At 43.0% G+C, this 21,284-nt stretch overlaps 1 long non-coding RNA gene across 4 annotated transcripts; it reads left to right on the forward strand.

The window, feature by feature from the left end:
* Positions 1–86: 86 nt before the first annotated feature.
* Positions 87–20,372, forward strand: LOC132659997 (uncharacterized). 4 transcript variants are annotated; one of them, XR_009601130.1, is made up of 3 exons: positions 87–9,768; positions 10,040–10,178; positions 10,591–12,660. It is a non-coding gene; the product is annotated as an uncharacterized LOC132659997 (long non-coding RNA). The 4 variants fall into 4 exon arrangements; XR_009601131.1 differs by having other exon boundaries at positions 771–1,655; positions 3,800–10,178; XR_009601129.1 differs by lacking the exon at positions 10,591–12,660 and adding an exon at positions 14,624–20,372 and having other exon boundaries at positions 87–10,178.
* Positions 20,373–21,284: the final 912 nt, after the last annotated feature.

The following is a 21,284-nucleotide window of genomic DNA, read 5'->3' on the forward strand; positions in this document are numbered from 1 at the left end:
CACCTGCTCTCGGAACTTGATTCCCCTCCCTAATTGGTTTCAAGTGGAGCCAGGGGATCAGGACTTAATTAGCAGCGATACAGCTCATACTGATCGGTTCCCCCCTGCTTCCCCGGGGCCCCAGGTTTGTCTCCGCTTGGAATCCCTGTGCCTGCTGGATGCGTGTGTCTGCAGTGTTCAGGTAGAAGTGTTCGGGGCAGCACCGGGCAGGGCAGGGACCCCCCTGGTGGCAGCTGGTCTCAGGCCACCCTCTGCCCGTGCCCCTGACCGCCCACCTGAGCCAGCCCTGCGCCTCCTCCTTGCCCCACTTCGGAGTCGCCCGCTAGGCCAGGGCCCGTCACCCCGGCCACCCTAAGAGTCTGACTGGAGTGGGGTCACCCTCACAGACTGCTGGATAGGCCACGGAGGCCTCAGCCCCTTGTCTTTGCTGGCCCCTGGGCTGCTGAAGAAGGTTCTTGTTGTTTTTTTTTTTTTTTTTCTTCTTCTCCAAGAGGGGAAAACGCCTCCTGCTCTGTACCAGCTTGAAGCCAAAATAACATGTTTTGGCAACCATGATTTGGCAATTAGGGCCTCAGCGCACTGAAAGCATTCTTCCATGCAAAATATGTCTTGGAAAGAAAACACTAAACCACATCTGAGCGAAAATGTAGGAAGTGAACAAAGGGGTGACAAAGCAGTGAGAGTCAGGAAGGGGGAGCGTTGAGGGCGGGGGGGGGGGGCTCCGGCACGTCTGGGGAGGCCAGACCACGGCTGGACGCCTGGATGTTTCCACAGACCCAACTCTGGAGCAGTCCAGGGAAGGCCGGAGGCTGAGCCCGGCAGGATCCTGCATCTCTGTGGTGAGCGCACCCTTCACTGGCCCTCAGATGAAGCCCTGAGCAGGACTTGAGCAAAAGCGAGACAGAGCAGTGGAGCTGAGCCTGAGCTCACACAGTCCCAGTGGGTGCAGCGCCCCTCCTCACCCAGCCTCCTGAAGGCTGCGCACAGGCAGGGACTGGCTCCGACTGCCCAGAACGGAAGCCTCCTCCAGCGATGCTAGGTCTCTCCTCCCTCTCAGTCTGGCATCACCCCATCTGAGGGGAGGATTTTCTTGCCTGGAGAATCCCAAGGACAGAGGAGCTTGGCAGGCTGCAGTCCGTGGGGTCGCAAAGAGCCGGACACGACTGAGCGACTACCTCTAACTAACTATGGCAAGGAAAGAGACTCCTCTTCCTGCCATTCCAGGGCACCCACATTCTCTGATAAGAGAGAGCAGAACAGACTCCTGAATGATATAATTTCACCGAAACAAAGGGAGGTTATGGCACAAGGCACATTGTCTCAGGCCAGTGTGTGTTTGTTTGCTGTGTTAACTGATGTCACAAATGTACATGTTGCCACTTGCTGGTGTCTTCTGTATGGAGCATCTTCTTTCTTCCCTTCCGCTGCCGAAGTCCCTGACTTTAGGGGAGGGCAAGAATTTAAAGGCAGGAAATCATGCCCAGCTAAACCTCCCACACAAAAACACAACTCTGCAGTGGGCTAACAAAACCCTATCCTCAGATGCAGTGGCAGCAGAGGGTGACAGGATAAGGACCAAGATGCTGGCTTCATCTTCCTTATGACCCTAAACTACCATCTGAAATTGCACCAGAAAGTGTAAATGGATTTTATTGGTGAGTCTGATATTACCAAGGAGGTTATTTATTACCCTATCAATGTGCAAATACCCCTTGAACACTGGTTTCATTTTACAATTGTGGATTACTTTCCCCTCACTATTAATTAACTTTTGGATAATTTTTCTAATAACACGGACTGTTCGCATAGAAATTTTTAAATCCTGGTTTGCTTATGCATGACCATTGGATGAACCATTTTAGTTTAATCACAGCGATATGTCCATTTCTACATGACTTATTTCTGTATAATCATTCACTTAATAACTGTAATATAGTCATTGCAAAGATATTTCTGAATTTAGATTTTATAATGAAAATAAAGTGTTGGGATTTTAAAAGCAAAGTATTATTTATTTTGGTTAGCATATCAAATTTAAAGTTTCTTGTGGTCACAGACTTTAAAATTTTTAAACTATGAATAATATTTGGTGTACTACCTTATAAATCTTTTGTGAGCTATATGAGATAGGAATATTATCAACTTTTTTCCCCTTTGTGTATTATCTTTTTAGCTCACTTAAATATAGGGTGGCAAGGTGAATCAGACCATGCAGACTTGGAAGAAAAGTCTCGTCAGCTTGGTGCTGGTCTTGCCAGCTCTCTGTCTGTCCCTCTTTTTCTGGGCCCCCTTGGTTCTGTTTCAGTGCCCACAATCTGGAAAAGTTATAGAAGCTTGGTGGTATGCCGGCACATTATGGCTCGCCTTTCTGGTGAAACTTTTAGAGAGAGTTCTGCCTGCAACTGAGTTTGGACCCTGAAAAAAAGCAAAGTGCATACCATTTTCCATCTGGGCACTTATCAGGAAAAATATTTATCTCCGGTATTGAGGTCTCAAGGTTCTAAAAGGGATAGTGTCTTTCAAAGGGGGCAATGAAGGCCCCCTCCCTTATTCATTCAGCAACCTGCACTCACAGGGATGTATTCTCCTCGCACAGGGGTGGCTGGTTCTTGGAGGATGATGAGTATCTATTGTCAGGAGTAATAGGAGGAACATAGGACAGGACTAGGGAGTCCCCCCATGTATGTTTTAATATAAATTTCTTTTCCTTTAAAGATGGCAGCTAGAATATTATGACAGAATGCTGCTCAACCTTTGGAGTATTCCTAGGAATACCCTGGGATGGTATTCCTACCCCAGCAGAAACAGATATGAGCTAATGCTTCCTGATATTTGAAAGGATCATGGGAGCAGGATATAGCATATATTCCTCTCAGAATAGCTTTTAAAATCAGTTACTCTATGTAGTGTCAAAAGCCATGTAAATCCATGTTGCATGCTGTAGGAGTGAAATAAATCACTGTTGAATGAACAGATGACAGCAATTGCTTCTAACCCAGGCTTCTGAGGTACTAAATTTTTGCAGGAACATGAATCCCACTGTATCATTGGATGACATTCTGGTGTATTCATTATTAAATAATCCAATACATGGCTATAAAGAAAAATGTGCCTAAACTGATTCTTCTTAATTGGTTTAAATGCAGTCACGAAATGGGTTCCCCAAGTGTAATATATCTCTTCTTTAACCTGCCTGTGGGTGGGTTACCTGCTGGAATCCTCCCTGTTTGTCCACATCTCACAAGTAAGACCCTTGCGGTCATGGCGCATAGCATGGATGTCCTGCATCTTTAGCGTTCACCTTGCCTTCTCCGTCTCCCTTGCCTGGCGTTGCGATGCATCAGGATACTGCACCCAATCATCTTGCTAAGGAGGTATTAGAGTTTACATTAGGTTGGTGAAAGGCTGCAGCAGTTTTAAAAATTAAGCTGAAGAAAGAAATGAAGGATGAACACCAGGCATATCCAGTGAGGCGTGGTGGGTGGTTCTGGAAGGAGGCAGTCTTCACCATTTTGTAAAACTGTCTGAGATGCAGTCAAGCATCAGCAAAAGAATCTGACTGGGAAAAGTGCTTATTAGAACAGCGATGGCGTTGACCTCCCAAGTTTGGGAACTGAACTCTTCTCCACAGGAAGGGCTCCCAAAACAACATAAGCACTGGTGTGGATCTCTTGAGAAACTGGAACAATGCTGCTTTGCCAGGGGAGAAGCTGTTTTTGCCGACCCTTGGGTAAATCATTTAACCTCTGTGGTTTGGTGTTTGAATCTATAAGGAATACTCATTCTGTTTCCATTCCAGGAGACATGAGAACGATGAGTGAGCTGTTGTTTAAGGGCCTGCAGTGCCTTGGATACAGCTTTCACGTGAGGTTATTTGGCTGACTAGGGGGTGGGATTATGATTTGTTTGGTTAGAAGTCGTAAGTATGAGAGACTCAAACTACACACCAGTGTTGTTCTTATTTCCAAGACGTTGGTGCAAACAGTACCCTGGAGTAGGATTTTATACTCTCTCTTCACTGAAAATAAACTTCTTATGTAGTGACCCCATAGTGTCCTTGTGCACTATCTGAGCTGGTCAGAAGCTAGGCGGTCTCCGGCTCCTAAAAGCAAGGGCTTGTCTCTGTCTGAATGTGGGAACAGTAACATTTTAATTCTCTGCACAGAGTTTGAGAGTTGTCTCCTTTATTTCCTGTTGACTCAGCTATCTTCTTCCCACATTTTGGGGTTTGTGGTAAATGAAGAATTTGTATTTGGCCACTGGAAACAAGGCCTTTGAATAAGCTGAGAATCCTATGGACCCTGGGATCTGCAATTCTCTGTTGCTCATAGAGTCACCAATATTAATAAGAATTACATATGCATTTGGTGACGTGAGCCTTTAGTGATAGGAGAACGCTTAACTAAATACTGTCTATATAAAAATACTGTTTTAAGATTCCTTACTTCCTTGAAATTCTTTCCAAAACAAATCAGCCCTTGTGAAGGACACACAAAGCATCGTTTTGTGTCTACAACTTTTCTCTCTTGATGGATACTAGAACTCTACCAAGGGAAGAAATAAAGTGGGAAAGATAAAAATAGAAATTGTCTATGCAAATCCAAGTGCACACTGCAAAAGGATTTCATATACATTTGACCCAATTCATTTAATAACTTTGAAGGATGTTACAGATACTTTTCTAGTTCTCTTTCCCTATTCCTCCGCAGTTACAAAAAAAAAAATTCTTTAAAATTATGTAAATATTTCCAATTTTCATTTTATATGTCCTGAATTGAAACAATTAACTCATTTTAATCTTTTTTTTTTCATTTTAATCATTTTAAAACCGTTTTAACCCATTTTTGTATAGTTCAGTTGTGTGCTAGAATTATCACCATCTAGCTCCAGAATGCCATTTTCTTTCAAACATCAAATTTTAAACCTAAAATCTAGAGGAATTGTTTTCCCTCCCAGTACAAGACTGGGGATTATTGGATCTCGGTACAAAATTAGGAGACTTGCTGGGGGCCGGGTCTAGTTTGGTGTGATTAGAGTTCGGGTCCTGCTGGTAGAAGCCTGTTTTGAGCAGAAGGAAGAGGCAAGCATGTGGAGAGACACAGCCAAGTCTCTATCTAGCAGATGAACAGGATGAGTTAAGTCTGAGAGACAAGCAGACCAAGAGGAGAGGCTAAATGGTGAAACCAGTGGCAAAACTCCCTAGGAAGACAGAGAACAAGGTGCCAGGCGCAGTAGGATGTGGAAGTTGTGATATCTTTGCTATACTTTGATATCCCAAACATGGACATTTAAATAGCTTTGCCATGGGCATTGCTGTTCATCCCATGGGCGGTGGCAGAAGCAACACTTTCAAAGTGGCTTTATGCCTAACAGACATGGACACTCTAGAGCCAAAGGCAGAGACGAGTGGAGTGGGTATCATGTGGTGACAATACCTAACAGCCCGATTTGTGGGCACAAATAAGGCATCCCTTAGGGATTTCCGTGAGTAACTTCTGGATACTTTTTGGAAGGAGAAGGCAATGGCACCCTACTCCAGTACTCTTGCCTGGAAAATCCCATGGACGGAGGAGCCTGGTAGGCTGCAGTCTATGGGGTCGTGAAGAGTCGGACATGACTGAACGACTTCACTTTGACTTTTCACTTTCATGCATTGGAGAAAGAAATGGCAACCCACTCCAGTATTCTTGCCTAGAGAATCCCAGGGATGGGGGAGCCTGGGGGGCTGCTGTCTACGGGGTCACACAGAGTCGGACACGACTGAAGCGGCTTAGCAGCAGCAGAAACCTATTATCACAAAGATGAAGCTTTGGGTTAACGAACATTTAGGTTACTCCAAAATGTTATATTATTATTTCTAAATTTCTTCCGCCAAATGACAAATACACTAGTTATTGTCTCAAATTGAAACACTATAATGAGACAATTATATTTCAACAAACATATGTAAAGGTTTATTTGCAAGCCAAAGATATGAAACACTGTATTGTTTGAAAGTGGCAGAGATGCTGCGAAATTTCACTTCAGTGAGGACCCACAAAAGGTCACTCATTCAACTGAGAAACATACTCTGAGATTCAATCATAAGTCGGGCTCTGTGAGTAAAGTTATGAAGCAGAATCTGTCCACTCAGAGTCACAAATTTGAGAATGATCTGTATAAGACAGGAGCTGAGTGTAGGGCCTGAGGAGAGGAAGCCTGGCGAAAACCTCAGCATTGAAGGGCTGTGCAGAGGTGACATCCTTCACCCTCTGGTGCCAGGTCCCCTCTACCCTCTGCCTTCCCAGCTAGATAACCTCCATGCACATGGAGGGGATGGGAGGACCCAGCCATTACCAGGAAGTCCCTCTACTTAAACATGGCGTTTTCCCTTGACTGTGGCCGCTCCATGCCGCCAGGATCACTGTACCTCTGCTATCAGGAGCAGTCTTCTTTCAGAGTCCCAGTCCAGAAGGATTATGCAAATTCTTTCCGCTCCAGGGCTCCCAAATCTCACCAGAAGATCTCCATTCTTCCTCTGCCCCGCTCCACCCCTGCCCTGCTCAGCCTTCCTTCCATACTGGAGTCTTTCTCTCTGTTGGCCCTCCACCCCTCTTATCAGGCCCTCTGGGCATCTGTGTGTTTCCTCAGCTTTGTCTTGTTGCCTTCCGGGGTGACAGGAAACCCTCAAACGTGGGAGTGTACCAGTCAATCTCCCTGCTCTGTGCTGATCTCTATCAACTATGTTCTAGTTCTTGATTTTGTTTCCTTGGAACCCATATATCCTCTCGTCTCTCAACAAAGCCTGGCTCTTACAAATGAAAATCTTGGCTTGCAAATCTATTTTTCCCTGCAATGAGCTTCAAGAGCCTATTTTGGAGAAGCTCAACACTGACGGCTTTGTTCTTGGCTGGTTACTACTGCCTTCTCCCTGCAGCGAGGGATGCCCTGGGCTTCCATGGGGACAGCGGGAACTACCAGCAAGGGAAAGTACATCCAATAATATTTAAAAATATGGTCCTGTTAGAGAAGAATGGCAGGCAGCAGCTGAGGTTGGAAACTGAGTTCAGAGCAGCGCTGCTCTCACATTCACACAGTCATCTCTAGCAAGGCTCGGAAGGCTGAGCTTGAGCAGATCATCACACAGAGGCGGCGGTGTGGAGAGGCATGTTCTTTAAAAAGATAGGGGACAGATGAGTTGAGACGGTTGACAAGACAGTGATTGCTGGATAGTGGAAAAAGTAAAGTCAGAAAGGGCCTGGAGGAAATGTCAGGGTCAAGGGGCTAGACATTTTGGCAAATGTGAAGATAAGTTGATTGGAAAGTAACTGAGTGGGAGTAAGTGACATTTTTTGATTTAAGAGATTTAGAAATGAAACAGTTAATGGAAGTTCAACTCAGATGGGGTCATGCCCAAGTGTGCAGAAAAACATCTTGCCAGTCTCCAAGTTAGGTTACAAGTACTAGATGTCACCTCAAACCTAGCGCATTATTCCTCTTGCATTCTCATTAGAGTGCCTCTGTAAACTATAAAACTTCTCTTGGGTGGTTGCTGCCAGTAGGAAAAGGCCTACCACAGGCTTCCCAGTCCCTGTCTGGTCTATGTTCAATCCCCAGTTGGGGAACTAAGATCTCGCGAGCCAAGTGGCTCAGCCAAAAAACACCAAAACACAAAACAAAAGGAGCAACAATAACCTCCTCCCCTCCCCCCTAGAAAAACCTTGGGAGGGTCTTACACGCCACATCTTCACTGCTTTCCTTACAGAAGGTAATTCAAAGATATAATTCATAATCAATATTTACAAAGCATCTTATAATTTGCAAATTGCTTTATCTATCTATTAGCCCTCAGTTCAGTTCAGTCGCTCAGTCGTGTCCAACTCTTTGCGACCCCATGAATCGCAGCACGCCAGGCCTCCCCCTTCCATCACCAACTCCCGGAGTTCACTATTAGCCCTAGGTTGTTATTATACCTGTTTTGTGGATGAGGGAAATGGAAGCATCATGAGGTTAAGTCCAAGGTCACAAAGTTAGTTCATCTGCTTCATCCCCCAGACCTGCCCAGGTATATCTCCTCCGATGTGGCTCTTCGTTCTCTCAGCCGCAGCCCACAGTTCACCTGTCTCTGGGCTTCCCCTTGCCCTATACACACTCTGTACACAGCCCTTTCTATTTGCCCGACAGCACTCCATCATGATGTGAGGACTCACCCGGATGCGCAGTGTGTTAGGCCAGCACAGCAGGCCCAGCACCTCGTACAGAGTCCCTGACAAACCCTCATGGGTGGTTTTCCAGTGAAGCCATGGACAACCCTAGGAAGAACAGAGGAGCTAAAAAAAGCATCTGTGAATCACCAGTGCCCCCCTGGGCCATCTCTGACAAGCCTCAAGTTGCTGGGTTTTCCAGTTTCCTTGGGTTTCCATGGATTTGTGAATAGGGAAGCCCTGACGGCTTGGATGGGTGGCCCAGGTACACTCCAGGTGATGCTCCTGGGAGTCAGGCATGTAGGAAATGGAAGTTTCATAGGAAGATAATCTCTCCCGGACCTTTGAGTTTGAGGAAGAAAAAGGCAGGAAGGAGAACAGAATTTTTACAGCCTTGTATATAAAGATTTTCTTGTAAAAGCCAACTTCAAAGGGAGAGAGAATAGTGCTCCTTTCCAAGGAGTTTCATTAATTATCACAGCATCTTTTCAAGGGAAGCACATTGGAAGGAATATTTCTCAAATGAGGAAACTGAGTGTGAAATGGCTTGATTATTGGCAAACCAGAAAAATACAACCCAGGGCATTTCCAGACCCCTCGTCTAAAGGGCTAGCAACCTCCACCAGGCCATTTAGCCACTCATTAAAGAAACATTTATGGAGACCCTGCTTTGTCCCGGGCACCAGGCCTGGAGCCAGGAAATATGGTCCCTGACCTAGAGGATTTCATACACCACCTGATCACCAGTGAAGTTTGCAAATAATCCAAACAGGCAAATAAATTTCTGTGACACTATGTGGTAAGTACAATAATAGAATGATGAACAAAGAGCAAAGAGATCACAGGGAGGAGAGTGATTATTTTTGCCTGGGAAGATTAAATAAGACTTTAACTGAAATCTTTAGTCCATCACGAGATTTGAGAGCTGGCATTAGCAAAGTTCTGGATTAATATTTTGAATAATTTGTTAAGGGCTCCCTCCACAGAACTTTGTTTTCACAATCTTCCAGAATTAGTGATCCACAGCACCCCCCACCAGCATTGGCAATGCATTTTGTAGAGGGTTGCTATAATCCCTAATATTTATTCAGTAATCACCATTTAATATGCAAATGTTATTATCTGAGTTATTTAATTCTCACAACAAAAAATATTCGTTTGTATGCCCATTTTACAGATGAAGCAGTTTAGAGAGATTAAACGATTTCCCACGAGTTCACACTGTGTTTTAAGACGAACAGCCCCTGCTTGAATTAAGGAGGGTCATTCATTGTTTGGGGCACATGTATATTGAGTTACACAAGTTAGCATTCATTCTTGTGGCTCAAAATCAACAGCATTCGTTTAATTAAATTACAATAACATTGATCTTTCACACAAATTTTTTCCTTCTTCTCTCTCTGCTGCTGCTGCTAAGTCACTTCAGTCGTGTCCGACTCTGTGCCACCCCATAGACGGAAGCCCACCAGGCTCTGCTGTCCCTGGGATGGATTCTCCAGGCAAGAACACCGGAGTGGGTTGCCTTTCCTTCTCCCTCAGGGACACCTAAACTGCTCGCCACTCCCCCAACCCTCTGGCTAGAAATGTGAGTAAAATAACTATTTTCTTGTCATTTTATGGGTGACATAGTTGAGCTGATGGACCATGGTCCCACAAGTTCAGAAGACCTTTCATCTAAGCATTAATGGTGAGTTATGCTTAAAGAGGCAGCATTTTTTAAGCTTCAGCTCAAAATATCCTTGACTGGGTGTGTTAAACCAAAGTACCTAATTAGAGATGACTTAAAGTAATACCTTCCTTTGTCACTTAATATCCTCTAACCACGAAAATCCAGAGGTATTTTACCTATACCACAGAAACCTCACTTCCAAGGACATGCTAATCACTCTGCAGACGTTTAGCCTCCTGAACTCCGACAATGGAAACGGCGGGACTCATCTCCACTATTTCCACAATGGAAAGTTCCTGATTACCTCATTCTTCCTGCAGAGCCAAGTAGGTATCTGTTTAAAGGAAAAGTAACTTGCCAATGAATTCATTATTCAATACAGCTGTCAATATAGAATCAGTATAAATGGTCCTTAAATGCTGAACCTTTAGCCTCAGATTGCCTGGTCTGAATCTCATTGCCTCTGCTTAGTAAGTGTATAATATTTGGGCAAGTTATTTAAACTTGCTAAATCAAACTTGCCTCAGTAGTAAAATACAGGTGATAGCTGGCAGAGACTGCAAGTTGCCCAGAGATTTGATGGGTTAATAAGTTTAGTTAAGATTTCAAAGAAGTGTGAATATCCATAGATAAGATAGCAGTGCCAGCGTTCCTTTCCCTCCTTTTTCAACAGTAGAATAATAGCTGAATACATGACTGCTGAACTGGACCATATTTCCTTGTGTTTCTCATGCCCAGGTGTGGCCATGACTGAATTTTCTCTGCGGAATATGAGTCAAAATTAGATGTGTCATTTCTAGGTCAGGATGCAGGGATGGTGGAAGAGCACCCTCCTGCTCTCTTTCCTCTTCCTGCTGCTGGAAGTGGTAAAAACAGTAACATCAGCAACATCAGCAGCAATCATGAGGAACCACCCCGCCATCCTAGGTCCCTGGTTGACTCTATGGAACAGAGGCATGTATTTGCTGGATTCATGAGAAAAATATATTTCTACCCTGTTTGAGTCACTACAGTTTGAGGGGTAGCTATATAGTAACTAAGAGTATGGTCCCGTCACTTCATGGCAAATAGAAGAGGAAGAAGTGGAAGCAGCAACAGATTTTATTTTCTTAGGCTCCAAAATCACTGCAAACGTCGACTACAGCCATGACATTAAAAAACATTTGCTCTTTGGAAGGAAAGCAATGACAAACCTAGAGAAAGCAAATTAAAAAGCAGAGACATCGCGTTGCTGACAAAGCTCTGTAGTCAAAACTATGTGGTTTTTGCAGTAGTCATGTATGGATGTGAGAGTTGGATCATAAAGAAGGCTGTGTGCCAAAGAATTGATGCTTTCGAACTGTGGTGCTGGAGAAGACTCTTGAGGATGCCCTGGACTGCAAGGAGATCAAACCAGTCAATCTTAAAGGAAATCAACACTGAATATTCATTGGAAGGACTGAAGTTGAAGCTCCAATACTTTGGCCACCTGAAGTGAAGAGTCAACTCATTGGAAAAGACCCCAATGATGGGAAAGATTGAAGGCAATAGGAGAAGGAGGCAGCAGAGGATGGGATGGTTAGATAGCATCACTGACTCAATGGACATGCCTTTGAGCAAACTCTGGGAGACAGTGAAGGACAAAGGAGCCTAGTGTGCTGCAGTCGATGGGGTTGCCAAGAGCCATACACGACTGAGCGACTGGACAACTATACAATAGTGAAGTGAAAGTCGCTCAGTCATGTTTGACTCTGCAAACCCATGGACTATACAGTCCGTGGAATTCTCCAGGCCAAAATAGTAGAGTGGATAGATGTTCCTTTCTCCAGGGTATCTTCCCAACCCAGAGATCAAACCCAGGTCTCCTGCATTGCAGACAGATCCTTTACCAGCTGAGCCACCAAGGAAACCCAAGAATAGTGGAGTGGGTAGCTTATCCCTTCTCCAGCAGATCTTCCTGACCCAGGAATAGAACTAGGGTCTCCTGCATTGCAGGTGGATTCTTTACCAACAAAGCTATCAGGGACACCCAATAATACAATAAACAGTATCTAAATCATAAAATAAGTATTGAAAAAGATAATGCATGAGCTCTTAGCTCAGTGCTCAGCACATATCATTATGAAGCATTAGTTTTTCAAGTGAGAAGATGGTATAGCAGTTAAAACAGGGAGCTTAGTACCCCGTGTGTATTGAAATTTTGACTATTTTCCAAGACCTGTGTAAAATGAGAGATGTTTTGTAATAGGGAGAAAAAGAAGTGAAGTCTCTTTCCTGTTCAGGGTCTGAGAAAACCTGAGGAGGGCAAAGCTGGGAGTTCTCAGCATTATGACCATGAGGCAAGCTCCCTGATGTAGAGAAAGCAAGCTAGTGCGGAGTTCCCAGTCCAGCAACTCAGAAGCCTTCATTTGACCCAGAAACCCTCCAGCCAGATTATAGGAGGCACAAGGTCAAAGAGATAAAAATCTAAAGGCCAAACAGAAGTCTCTAATTAATGCCAACAGTCTGCCCTTTACGGCTTCAGTTTGGTCGCTAGTTGACAGTCAAATTAACTATAGTTCATTTCCTAGTACAGTCAACTTACAATTAGGTAGAAGAATGAAGGGAAGTAATGGCATTCATGATTTAAAATAATAAGTAAGCACTACAAAAATAATTTTATTTGGCTTTGGAATTGTGTGCATGTAACATTTACCATTCTAGCATCTAGAAGGACTTGCTCTCTCCCAAAAGAACTGGGAAAAATCGGTCCACATCTCTTTTTAGTTGTTAATTTTCTATTCCTGTGACTCACTTCACACAGAACTAAAATAAAATCATTTTCTTCCTTACCAGTGTAATTATGTAAAATTATTTCTGGACTGTACTTTATTTAAAGACATTCAAGCATCTTTTCAATCCTAAAGAACGCATGGGGTCTCTGGGAAATGTGAAACGTATCCATTATAGCACAGTAATAAGCGCTGCGGTGACTATGGCTAAAAAAAGTGTCCAGGACGCAACATTGTCTACCCACCTCTCTCTACCCTTCCCCTTCTGTATGTGTGCCCTGTTATCAAAGGAGCATCCATCTCAAGACATGAAGTTCTTTAATGAACCATTCTCAGCTTGGTTGCTTTATTTTTAGGAGCTTCATTTTAGTGGGGGGTGCCTCAGGAAGAAGAGTATTTAAGGACCGCAGGCGACTATTTGTTTCCTAACCTCTTGACCCAAGTTGAGTGTCTGGTTTTCTCCAGGCACATTCTATTATCAACATTGGGCTGCACCAGGACCACAGTCCAAAGGGATTAATTAACACAGGGAGGAAAAAAAATAACCTGTACTCCATAGCTGCTTATAAGAGAGCAGCCATTATCACCTCCTAAATCGTTTCTAGAAACTCAAAGAAAGTTGGGTGAGTAAACTTATTTAATATATTCCCTTCCATATAAATATCTCCCTAAACCCTCATACTCTGCTAGCAGTAAAAACAATTTGACAATATTTAATAAAGATGAAAATGTACGCTCTGAAGGAGCTAGCAGTTCGACTTCTAGATACACACCATAGACAGGCACTCACATACAAGAACATACACAGATGTACCTTCGTTCTGGAATTGTTTCAGAAAGGAAAACTGGAAAGAGCCTAAATGCCTACCAATAAGAGAATGAATGAAAGTCTATACCATAGTAAAAATTTGTCCATTTGGATTTATTAAAATGTACAAGTATGAATAAATATAAAAACACAATATTAAATGAAAAAAGTCAGTGATGGACTTTTCAATACACCATTTACATTGGTATAAAACAAGACTAAATGTTGCTTCTGGGCATATATAGCTATTGCTTCAGCTATATCAAATTTAAAAACATGTCTGGTAATAATTAAGTGGCACTAGCAGTAAAGAACCTGCCAGCCAATGCAGGAGATGAGATTTGATCCCTGGGTCACGAAGATCCCCTGGAGGAGGGCATGGCAACCCACTCCAGTATTCTTGCCTGGAGAATCCCATGGACAGAGGAACCTGATGGGTTACAGTCCATAGGGTCACAAAGAGTCAGACACGACTGAAGCGACTTAGCATGCAGGCAATGGTAATAATTAAAGCTCAAATTCAGGACAGTGGTTATCTCAGAGCAGAGATGAGAAAGCAGGAAGAAGAATGGGCTCAAGGAAGGTAGCAAGTAACTCAACCAAATGTCTAACGTTTCATTTAAAAGATCTGAGTAAGTATGGCAAAATATTAAAATTTGTCACAATTCTGGTATATCCATGAATATTCATTATTCTGGTTTCTAGATTTTGCTTATGCCTGAAATAAAGGACTTTCCCAAGTGGTCTCCTGATAGCTGAATATAACTGGATGTCACTGTATCACTGATGTTTACAACAAAAAATTTTATCACTGCTTTTCCAAACAGCAATAGCTAAGAATGAGCCAACATGTGGTGGAAGGAAGGTCCCAAACCATTCTCAACTGCCACGGAACTACAAGCAATAGCTAATAATATTACGTGCGTGTGTGCTCACTCACTCAGTCATGTCTGACTCTTTGTGACCCCGTGGACTGTAGCCCACCAGGCTCCTCTGTTCACGGGATTTGCCAGGCCAAGAATATTGTAGTGGCTTGCCATTATCTCCTCCAGGGGGTCTTCCCCATCCAGGGACTGAATCTGGGCCTCCTGCCTTGGCAAGTGGAGTCTTTACCACTGTGCCGCCTGGGAAGCCAAACAGTATTATAGATCAAGCATTTATACCCAGGCTAGATTGAATGTTTAACATGCGCTATCCCTTGTATTCCTTGCAGCAATTTCAGAGAAAAGACACTATCACCATCTCCTTACTATAGACGAGGAAACTAAATTTGTAGAGAGTAATCTGGTCAAGATCCCACGTTGAGCAGAGAAGCCAAGAGTCAAACCAAGCCCTGCTGGACTCTCCACCACTCTTCATTGCCTCCTCATGATTGGTGTCCACTGTCTTTACAGTTATTTTCAAGAATTGGGGGTTCAAAAGTTCATTGGGGTTCCCAATATAGAAGGTGTGGGAATCTCTGTGTAGTGACCCTCTGCACTGTGTGAAGCTGGGCACAGAACGATCCCCTGCTACACACCTGCCAAGCCCAGCTGTCACTGTTCTCTCTGGACCACACCTCGGTGAACTTGAAAGCTGTCCTGTCAATAAGACCTTGACTCAGGAGGCAGGCCGGCCAAGGCCTCTCCTCGTGACCACTCTGGAGGCAGAAATGTTCATTCACAGTTTAGATCTATTCAGCATCTAGCCTGAAACAGAGACGTTGTAAATCCCATCAAAATCTCCTCCATTATGTGACACACTTTGTTAGAACAGAATAAGGGGTTCGGCTCTGTTGGACCAGATCAAGTTAGTCTATGTCGAGTATCACATTTTAGATTCAAATCCCTGTTAAACCCTCTGCTTAGGCTTGTGGTTAACAATATTTTTATATCTGTCTGCAGAGATGACAGGCAGCCCTGCTCTCGAGTGGGCCCAGCGGCCTCCACGCAGCTGATTTTAGAGGCAGGCTCCATAGATGAAAGGCAGAAATCCCACCACCCCAGTGTCTCCTGATTAGCCTGGAGAAAAGCTGAATGACAAACATGTTTCCAATCTGCCTGGCCCATGCAGGGAAATGGGGCAATCTGGCCTGAAAAGGGATTTAGACTTTTGTTGTGTGCAAGGGAGGAGGGAGAGAGAAAAAAGCTGATTTAAATCCATCCACAATGCTTTCCCACTTGGTGATCTCTCAGATAAGAAACAGGCTGGCTGTGGTTCAGACCCATATCACGCCCAAGCATCTTCCCCCTGCCTGCCTCGCTCACTGTTAGGTAGCCGTGGACCTCTCAGATAGAGTCGTGTATGGCAGAGATTATTGCAACTGGTCATTTCAGGCCACTTGCTCTTTTGGCCAGAATCTTATGATGTGTTTGTGGATTAATAAAATTGGCCTACAGTAAAATTCTCTATAGGACTTCTGGATTAAAACAAGCATCAGTAACAGTGTATGCATTACCCAGTCAGCTGTTCACTTATACTCATCATATTACACTATGTTAATTGCAAAGTCATATAAAATGTGACGTCCAATGTTTGCAAGGCTCATGTGGAAAAGTCTAAGGGTTAACTATGTGATTGATTTATTGGAGACACTGCATTAGACAGAATATTTTCATTTCTCTCTTCCCAATAGAGAGAAGAACCCCCAGATATTGAAAATATACACAGTTGATGCAGAGCTTCTTTTAACTATGTAAGTCAACACACATTATTGTCACCTTTTATTACATAATGTTTATTACACACGGTATGTTCAGGTGGGCAGGGTTTGGGTGCTAAATATTTTTGAAAAACCCACAAGCAGGTAAGATAGAAATACATCCTCTAAAAGCAGAAGGTCTGATTTCAGGCATATCATTTTTTTCCCCTTTTCAATGCATTGTTAGTATTATGCTGATGGGATGAAGGGTCAGGCTTGGGGAATCTTCCCCCTCAAGAGTCCCTTTCCTGGGTGTGGACAGGAGAGGAGCACCTATGAGATAGCTGCTGCTGTACCTCGTGGCAGCCAGGCTGAGTCCAGGGCGTCTTGCTCTGTGGGCATCAGTACAGTGCCTCTTCAAACACAATTATCAGAGACTCTTCAGTGACCTCTTATTGCTGCCGTATTTGGGAACCTGCATTCAGATGCAGATTGACCTAAATCCTATCAACCCGTTCAACCATGTGTGCGAGTGTGAATGTGTGCACGCGCACGTTTGTGAACAAACATCACACACGTATCTGTACTTATATAAATTCTCCCTAGGACATTTAAACCCCCCACCCCCACTCCCCAAATTTTCAAATGAGGAGAAATGCTTATTTTCCCAGGCAACTTTGTCAATTGCTCTTGTGCTCTTCTTATAAATATTTCATAGCAGATATTTAACATGATTCTTTCCCCAATCGGATCAGCTTTGAAATGCTCCTCAAAGTGAATTCTCCCCTAACAATAGCTTGATGCAAGAGCTTTTTTTTTTTTTTTCTCTCTCTCTCTCTCTTTAGCACGGGTCTGCTGCCATAGCAGCAGGAATAGTTCTTCTTTAATGGAAAGAAAAGATACTTTAAATCAGTAGCCGGTGAAGGTGGGGGCGGCGGCAGGCATAGCACATGCGTACCTTGCGCTTCCAATATGGAGGCCCAGCCTACCTTGACCTCCCCTCCCCCGACAGCAGGCCTGCGATTACTGCCCAGCCTACATTAGAACTGTAATGGGAAGTGACAGGTTTATGTAAATGATCCACATACGGATTTTGCTCTTGTAAAACAGAGCAGTTACTTTGGGCTTTCTAATTATTTCATGCCTTGTGGTTCTCTGATGCGGCTGAGATGACTATACTTGAAAAGTACCCTGTGATTGACAGACTTCTGTCCCCCTGGAGCTCATTAGGGCGCCGGCTTTGGAAGATGGGAAATAACCCTACCAGGCGCCAAAAGAGAGAAAAAGAATGCGCCCCAGCACCAGTGATTCAGTAGATTCATTTGTTCAGATTTATGTTTTGTTGGGGAAACAGTGTTATCGGGAAAGTGTACTCTTCTCTCCTGATCTAAACAGACTCTCTGCTTTGGAGCTTTTGATTTTTAAAACCAGCATTTAGAGTCACACAGGCTGTATGATGTAGAACTTGAACGGTATGAAATGCCAATAGGATTTTTCACAAGAAAGTGGGAAGGAGAGGCAGGTGAGAGGAGCAGGAGGAGCAGAAAGTGAGAGGAGCAGGAGGCCACAAGAACAGTTACAGACTTGAACCACCTCTAACCGCTGTGGTCACTCTGCAGTCAGCAGGACCTCTGCCTAAGTCAGCTCAGCAGAGAAATCAATGAAAGGGCCAGATAAAGCGGAAAAAATGATTTGGAAAGTCTGACCTTCCCTTCAGTTTACATACACTCTGGTGAGAGGGAGAAGAAGGTGCTAAGATGCAGGAAAGGTTGTGAAAAGGAAAAAAAAAAAAAAAAATCCATAAAGCTGGAAAGACTTTAAGCTTCATTTACCTTAATCTTCCCATTTTATGGATCAGAAAATTAAGAGGCAGAGCAGTCACACAGCCAGCTAGCAGGACAGCCAGAACTCGTCCACAGTTTTCTATCCAATACCCATCTCCTCTCCAGCAAAGCCAGGAAGGGATAGGATGAGGGGAGACCGGGTGACATGAAGTCTGTTGGTGGATGAGATTCCAAGATAAGGAAGCCAAGATCTGTTGGTCCCTATGTCAGGTTTTTATCCAGTATAATGAGATGTGTAAAAATTGGACCATCCTTTATGTTTCTATAATTGATCTTGTTTTCAAGCCACATACCACTGGGTAGTAAGGAAAATAAACACTTAAATCTCCTAATTAAAGTAAGTTCAATGTCTCTCAGTTTTAAAAGGGAATTCATTCTAGTTTATTTTCTTTTGGATAAATATTTAGTCAAGTTCAATGTCCAAACTTCCTACCAGGGCCATTTGTCTTCTTCTAAAAGTTCCCCAACGCCCAATGTACTTCCCTAAGAAAGCACCTGGGTATGTTGTGTGTCTTTGCAGTGACTAGAGGAGCTGCCTGGTGTCAGCTCAGGTGTGTCTGCTGTTCTCTGGTTTCTTTAGCTATGTACACTATTGAGTAAATGCCATGCAGATAAGCCACCAGTCTCCTTTCCCCTCATCACCATGAAGGCAAGTCAGTTTCCCTTGGATCCAAGAAGCCATCTTGGAAACTAAAAGGGAGAAGGAGAATATTTCTTTAAAGTGAGGTTATTATATTAAACAGTAAAATATAAAGATACTCTTTGACATTTGGCAAATTTTAGCACACCACATGGCTTCATATCACTTCCCCTGCCTCCATCATTGACAACGAAGGGTTCATGAGGAAGCCTGAGTCATCTATGCAGAATAAAGCAGTTACCATTAATTACCATCAGCTTCCCTGGTGGCTCAGATGGTAAAGCGTCTGCCTGCAATGCGGGAGACCTGGGTTTGATCCCTGGGTTGGGAAGATCTCCTGGAGTAGGAAAAGGCAACCCACTCCAGTACTCTTGCCTGGAGAATCCCACAGATGGAGGAGCCTGGTAGGTAAAGAGTCGCAAAGAGTCGGACATGACTGAGCGACTTCACTTTCACTTTTAATTACACATCTGACCCAAACAGTATCAATTTAGACCCCTGCTGTATACAAGCATATTTTGTTTTATTGTACTTCGATTTATTGCACTTTGCAAAGATCTCAGGGTTTTTATTTTTTATAATGAATTGCAGGTTTGTGGCAACCTTGTGTTGTCAGATGATAGTTTGCACTTTTAAGAGTAAAGCATTTTTAAATTAAGGCATGTACATTTTTTCAGACAATGCTATTGTACGCTTAATAGACAACAGTATAGTGAAAATGTAACCTTTTTAGGCACCTGGAAACCAAAAAAAAATTGATGTGACTCACTTTATTGCAATATTTGCTTTATTTCAGTGGTCTGGAACCCAACCTGCAGCATCTTTGAGCTGTGCCTGTATAAGCAACACAGAGCCAGGAAGGAAGGTGCAAACCATGAACTGGAAGTGAGGCAGTAAGTCAGGGGCCAAAGGAGCAAGTAGACCAGTCAATGTAGATAAACGGGTGCATGGAAAGGAAAAGGCCAGCCTCCAACAGAGGCATGCTGCAAGACTTCCAAGGTGAAGAACAGAGAAAGGAGGAAAGCTGCCCAACTCATTTTAGAAACTAATGAAACCTTGAGTCTGAAACCAGTATGGATAGCACAGGAAAAATGTACAGACCTATTTAACCTATGAACACATAGGGGAAAATCTTATATAAATTACTTTCTAAGTGAATCTAATCTAGCATTGTTAAAAAAAACAATGCTACTGCAATTTATCCCAGGAATGCAAGAATGGTTTAGTATCAGAAAACCTATCTTAAAAGAGAAAACAAAAGAAAAGGGAAGAAAAGAAAATCTATGAATGCAAAAGGTATTTCATGAAGTTTAGCATTTAGTTATGCTCAAATAATAATAGTTTTAGTAGCCGGGAAGAGAAAGGAACTCTTTTAATCTGATAGACTTTATACCAAAAAACTAAGGTCAACATGGTAGTGGATGAAGAAATCTCATAAGCTATCAGTTCCTTTAAGGTCTTGAACAAAAGAAAGTTATTATGATCTCTGATTCTATTTAACCTGTTATTGGATGGCCTCAACAATAAAGATTTCTAAATAGAAGACAAAAAGAGAAAAGATTGTTAAGATGTGGTGGTTTAAATACGTCCGTAAATTCTAACAGTATCTTTTAAAAGTGGAACCTAATTTCTCTCCCCTTGATCTTGGGCTGGACTTAGTGAATTGCTTCCAACAAATAGAATAAAATGAAGTAATGCTGTGTGATTTCTGATACCAGATCAGATTCCTCGATTACTGACCTCAGAGATTGTATGATACTAAATATCTGTTGTCTTTAACTACTATATTGGGACAATTTGTTTGCGGCAATTGATAACTGATACAAACAAGCATTGGAATAAAATATATTAAATCATCCTTCATTGCTGACAACAGAATCATCTATGTAGAAAATCCAACAGCACCAACAAAGTGTTAAAATTAGTGAGAGTTTAGCAAACTTGCCTTAACACAAAATCATATGGATTAACACAAAAATCCATAACATTCTCTTCCAGCAACACCCAAATAAAGTATCATTCACAATAGTGGCAAAACTAGTGCATCTGGGGGTCAACTTTACAGTGAATGTACAAGACATTGTTATGGAAAAATATTAACATTCTATTAAAAGATATAAGATTGAATAAATGGAAATATATACTACATTTGTGGCTGCTGACTTAATAGTAAAAATATTTCAAATCTTCCTCAATTAATGTGTAATTTCAATGCAAAGACAATAAAAATTCCAGGCAGATTAGCCACCTGCCTGGATGGCTCACCATGACCCATCACTATCCTCTGAACATGCTCTGCCCTGTCACTAGAATTCCTCAGGCTGGGTCTATATCCAGGGCCTATCTGACCACAGTGGCCACGTTGCTTCCCTCAGCCCATCTCAGAGCCATGTGCTCTGGATCTGCCTGTTGTTCTCTGAGCTCCAAGTTTCTGTTGTGCTATGATAAGAGAGGGCAAGAGAAGCAGGAGGAGAAGAGTGAGGAGGAGGAAGGAGGCCATGGCAACAGTAACATTTGGATCCTGTGAAGGTAGGACCCCTCTGAACACAGTTGCATTAAGAAACTTAGGAAACTTTCACTATGAGACCAGAAGATGGGATCCTGATTATCAATTCGTCTGAATAAGCCCATGGGGCATATGTATTTGCAATTAATGAAAACTACTAGAAGGGAGAACTTTTACACAAAATTTACAAAATATATCAGAAGAAAAATGCCCAAATTGTGTGATAATTCTAGTTAGCAGACCAGTGCAAGCAACATTTTTATT

This window comes from Ovis aries, chromosome 6, assembly GCF_016772045.2.
Source record: "Ovis aries strain OAR_USU_Benz2616 breed Rambouillet chromosome 6, ARS-UI_Ramb_v3.0, whole genome shotgun sequence".
In the NCBI taxonomy this organism is placed as follows: domain Eukaryota; kingdom Metazoa; phylum Chordata; class Mammalia; order Artiodactyla; family Bovidae; genus Ovis; species Ovis aries.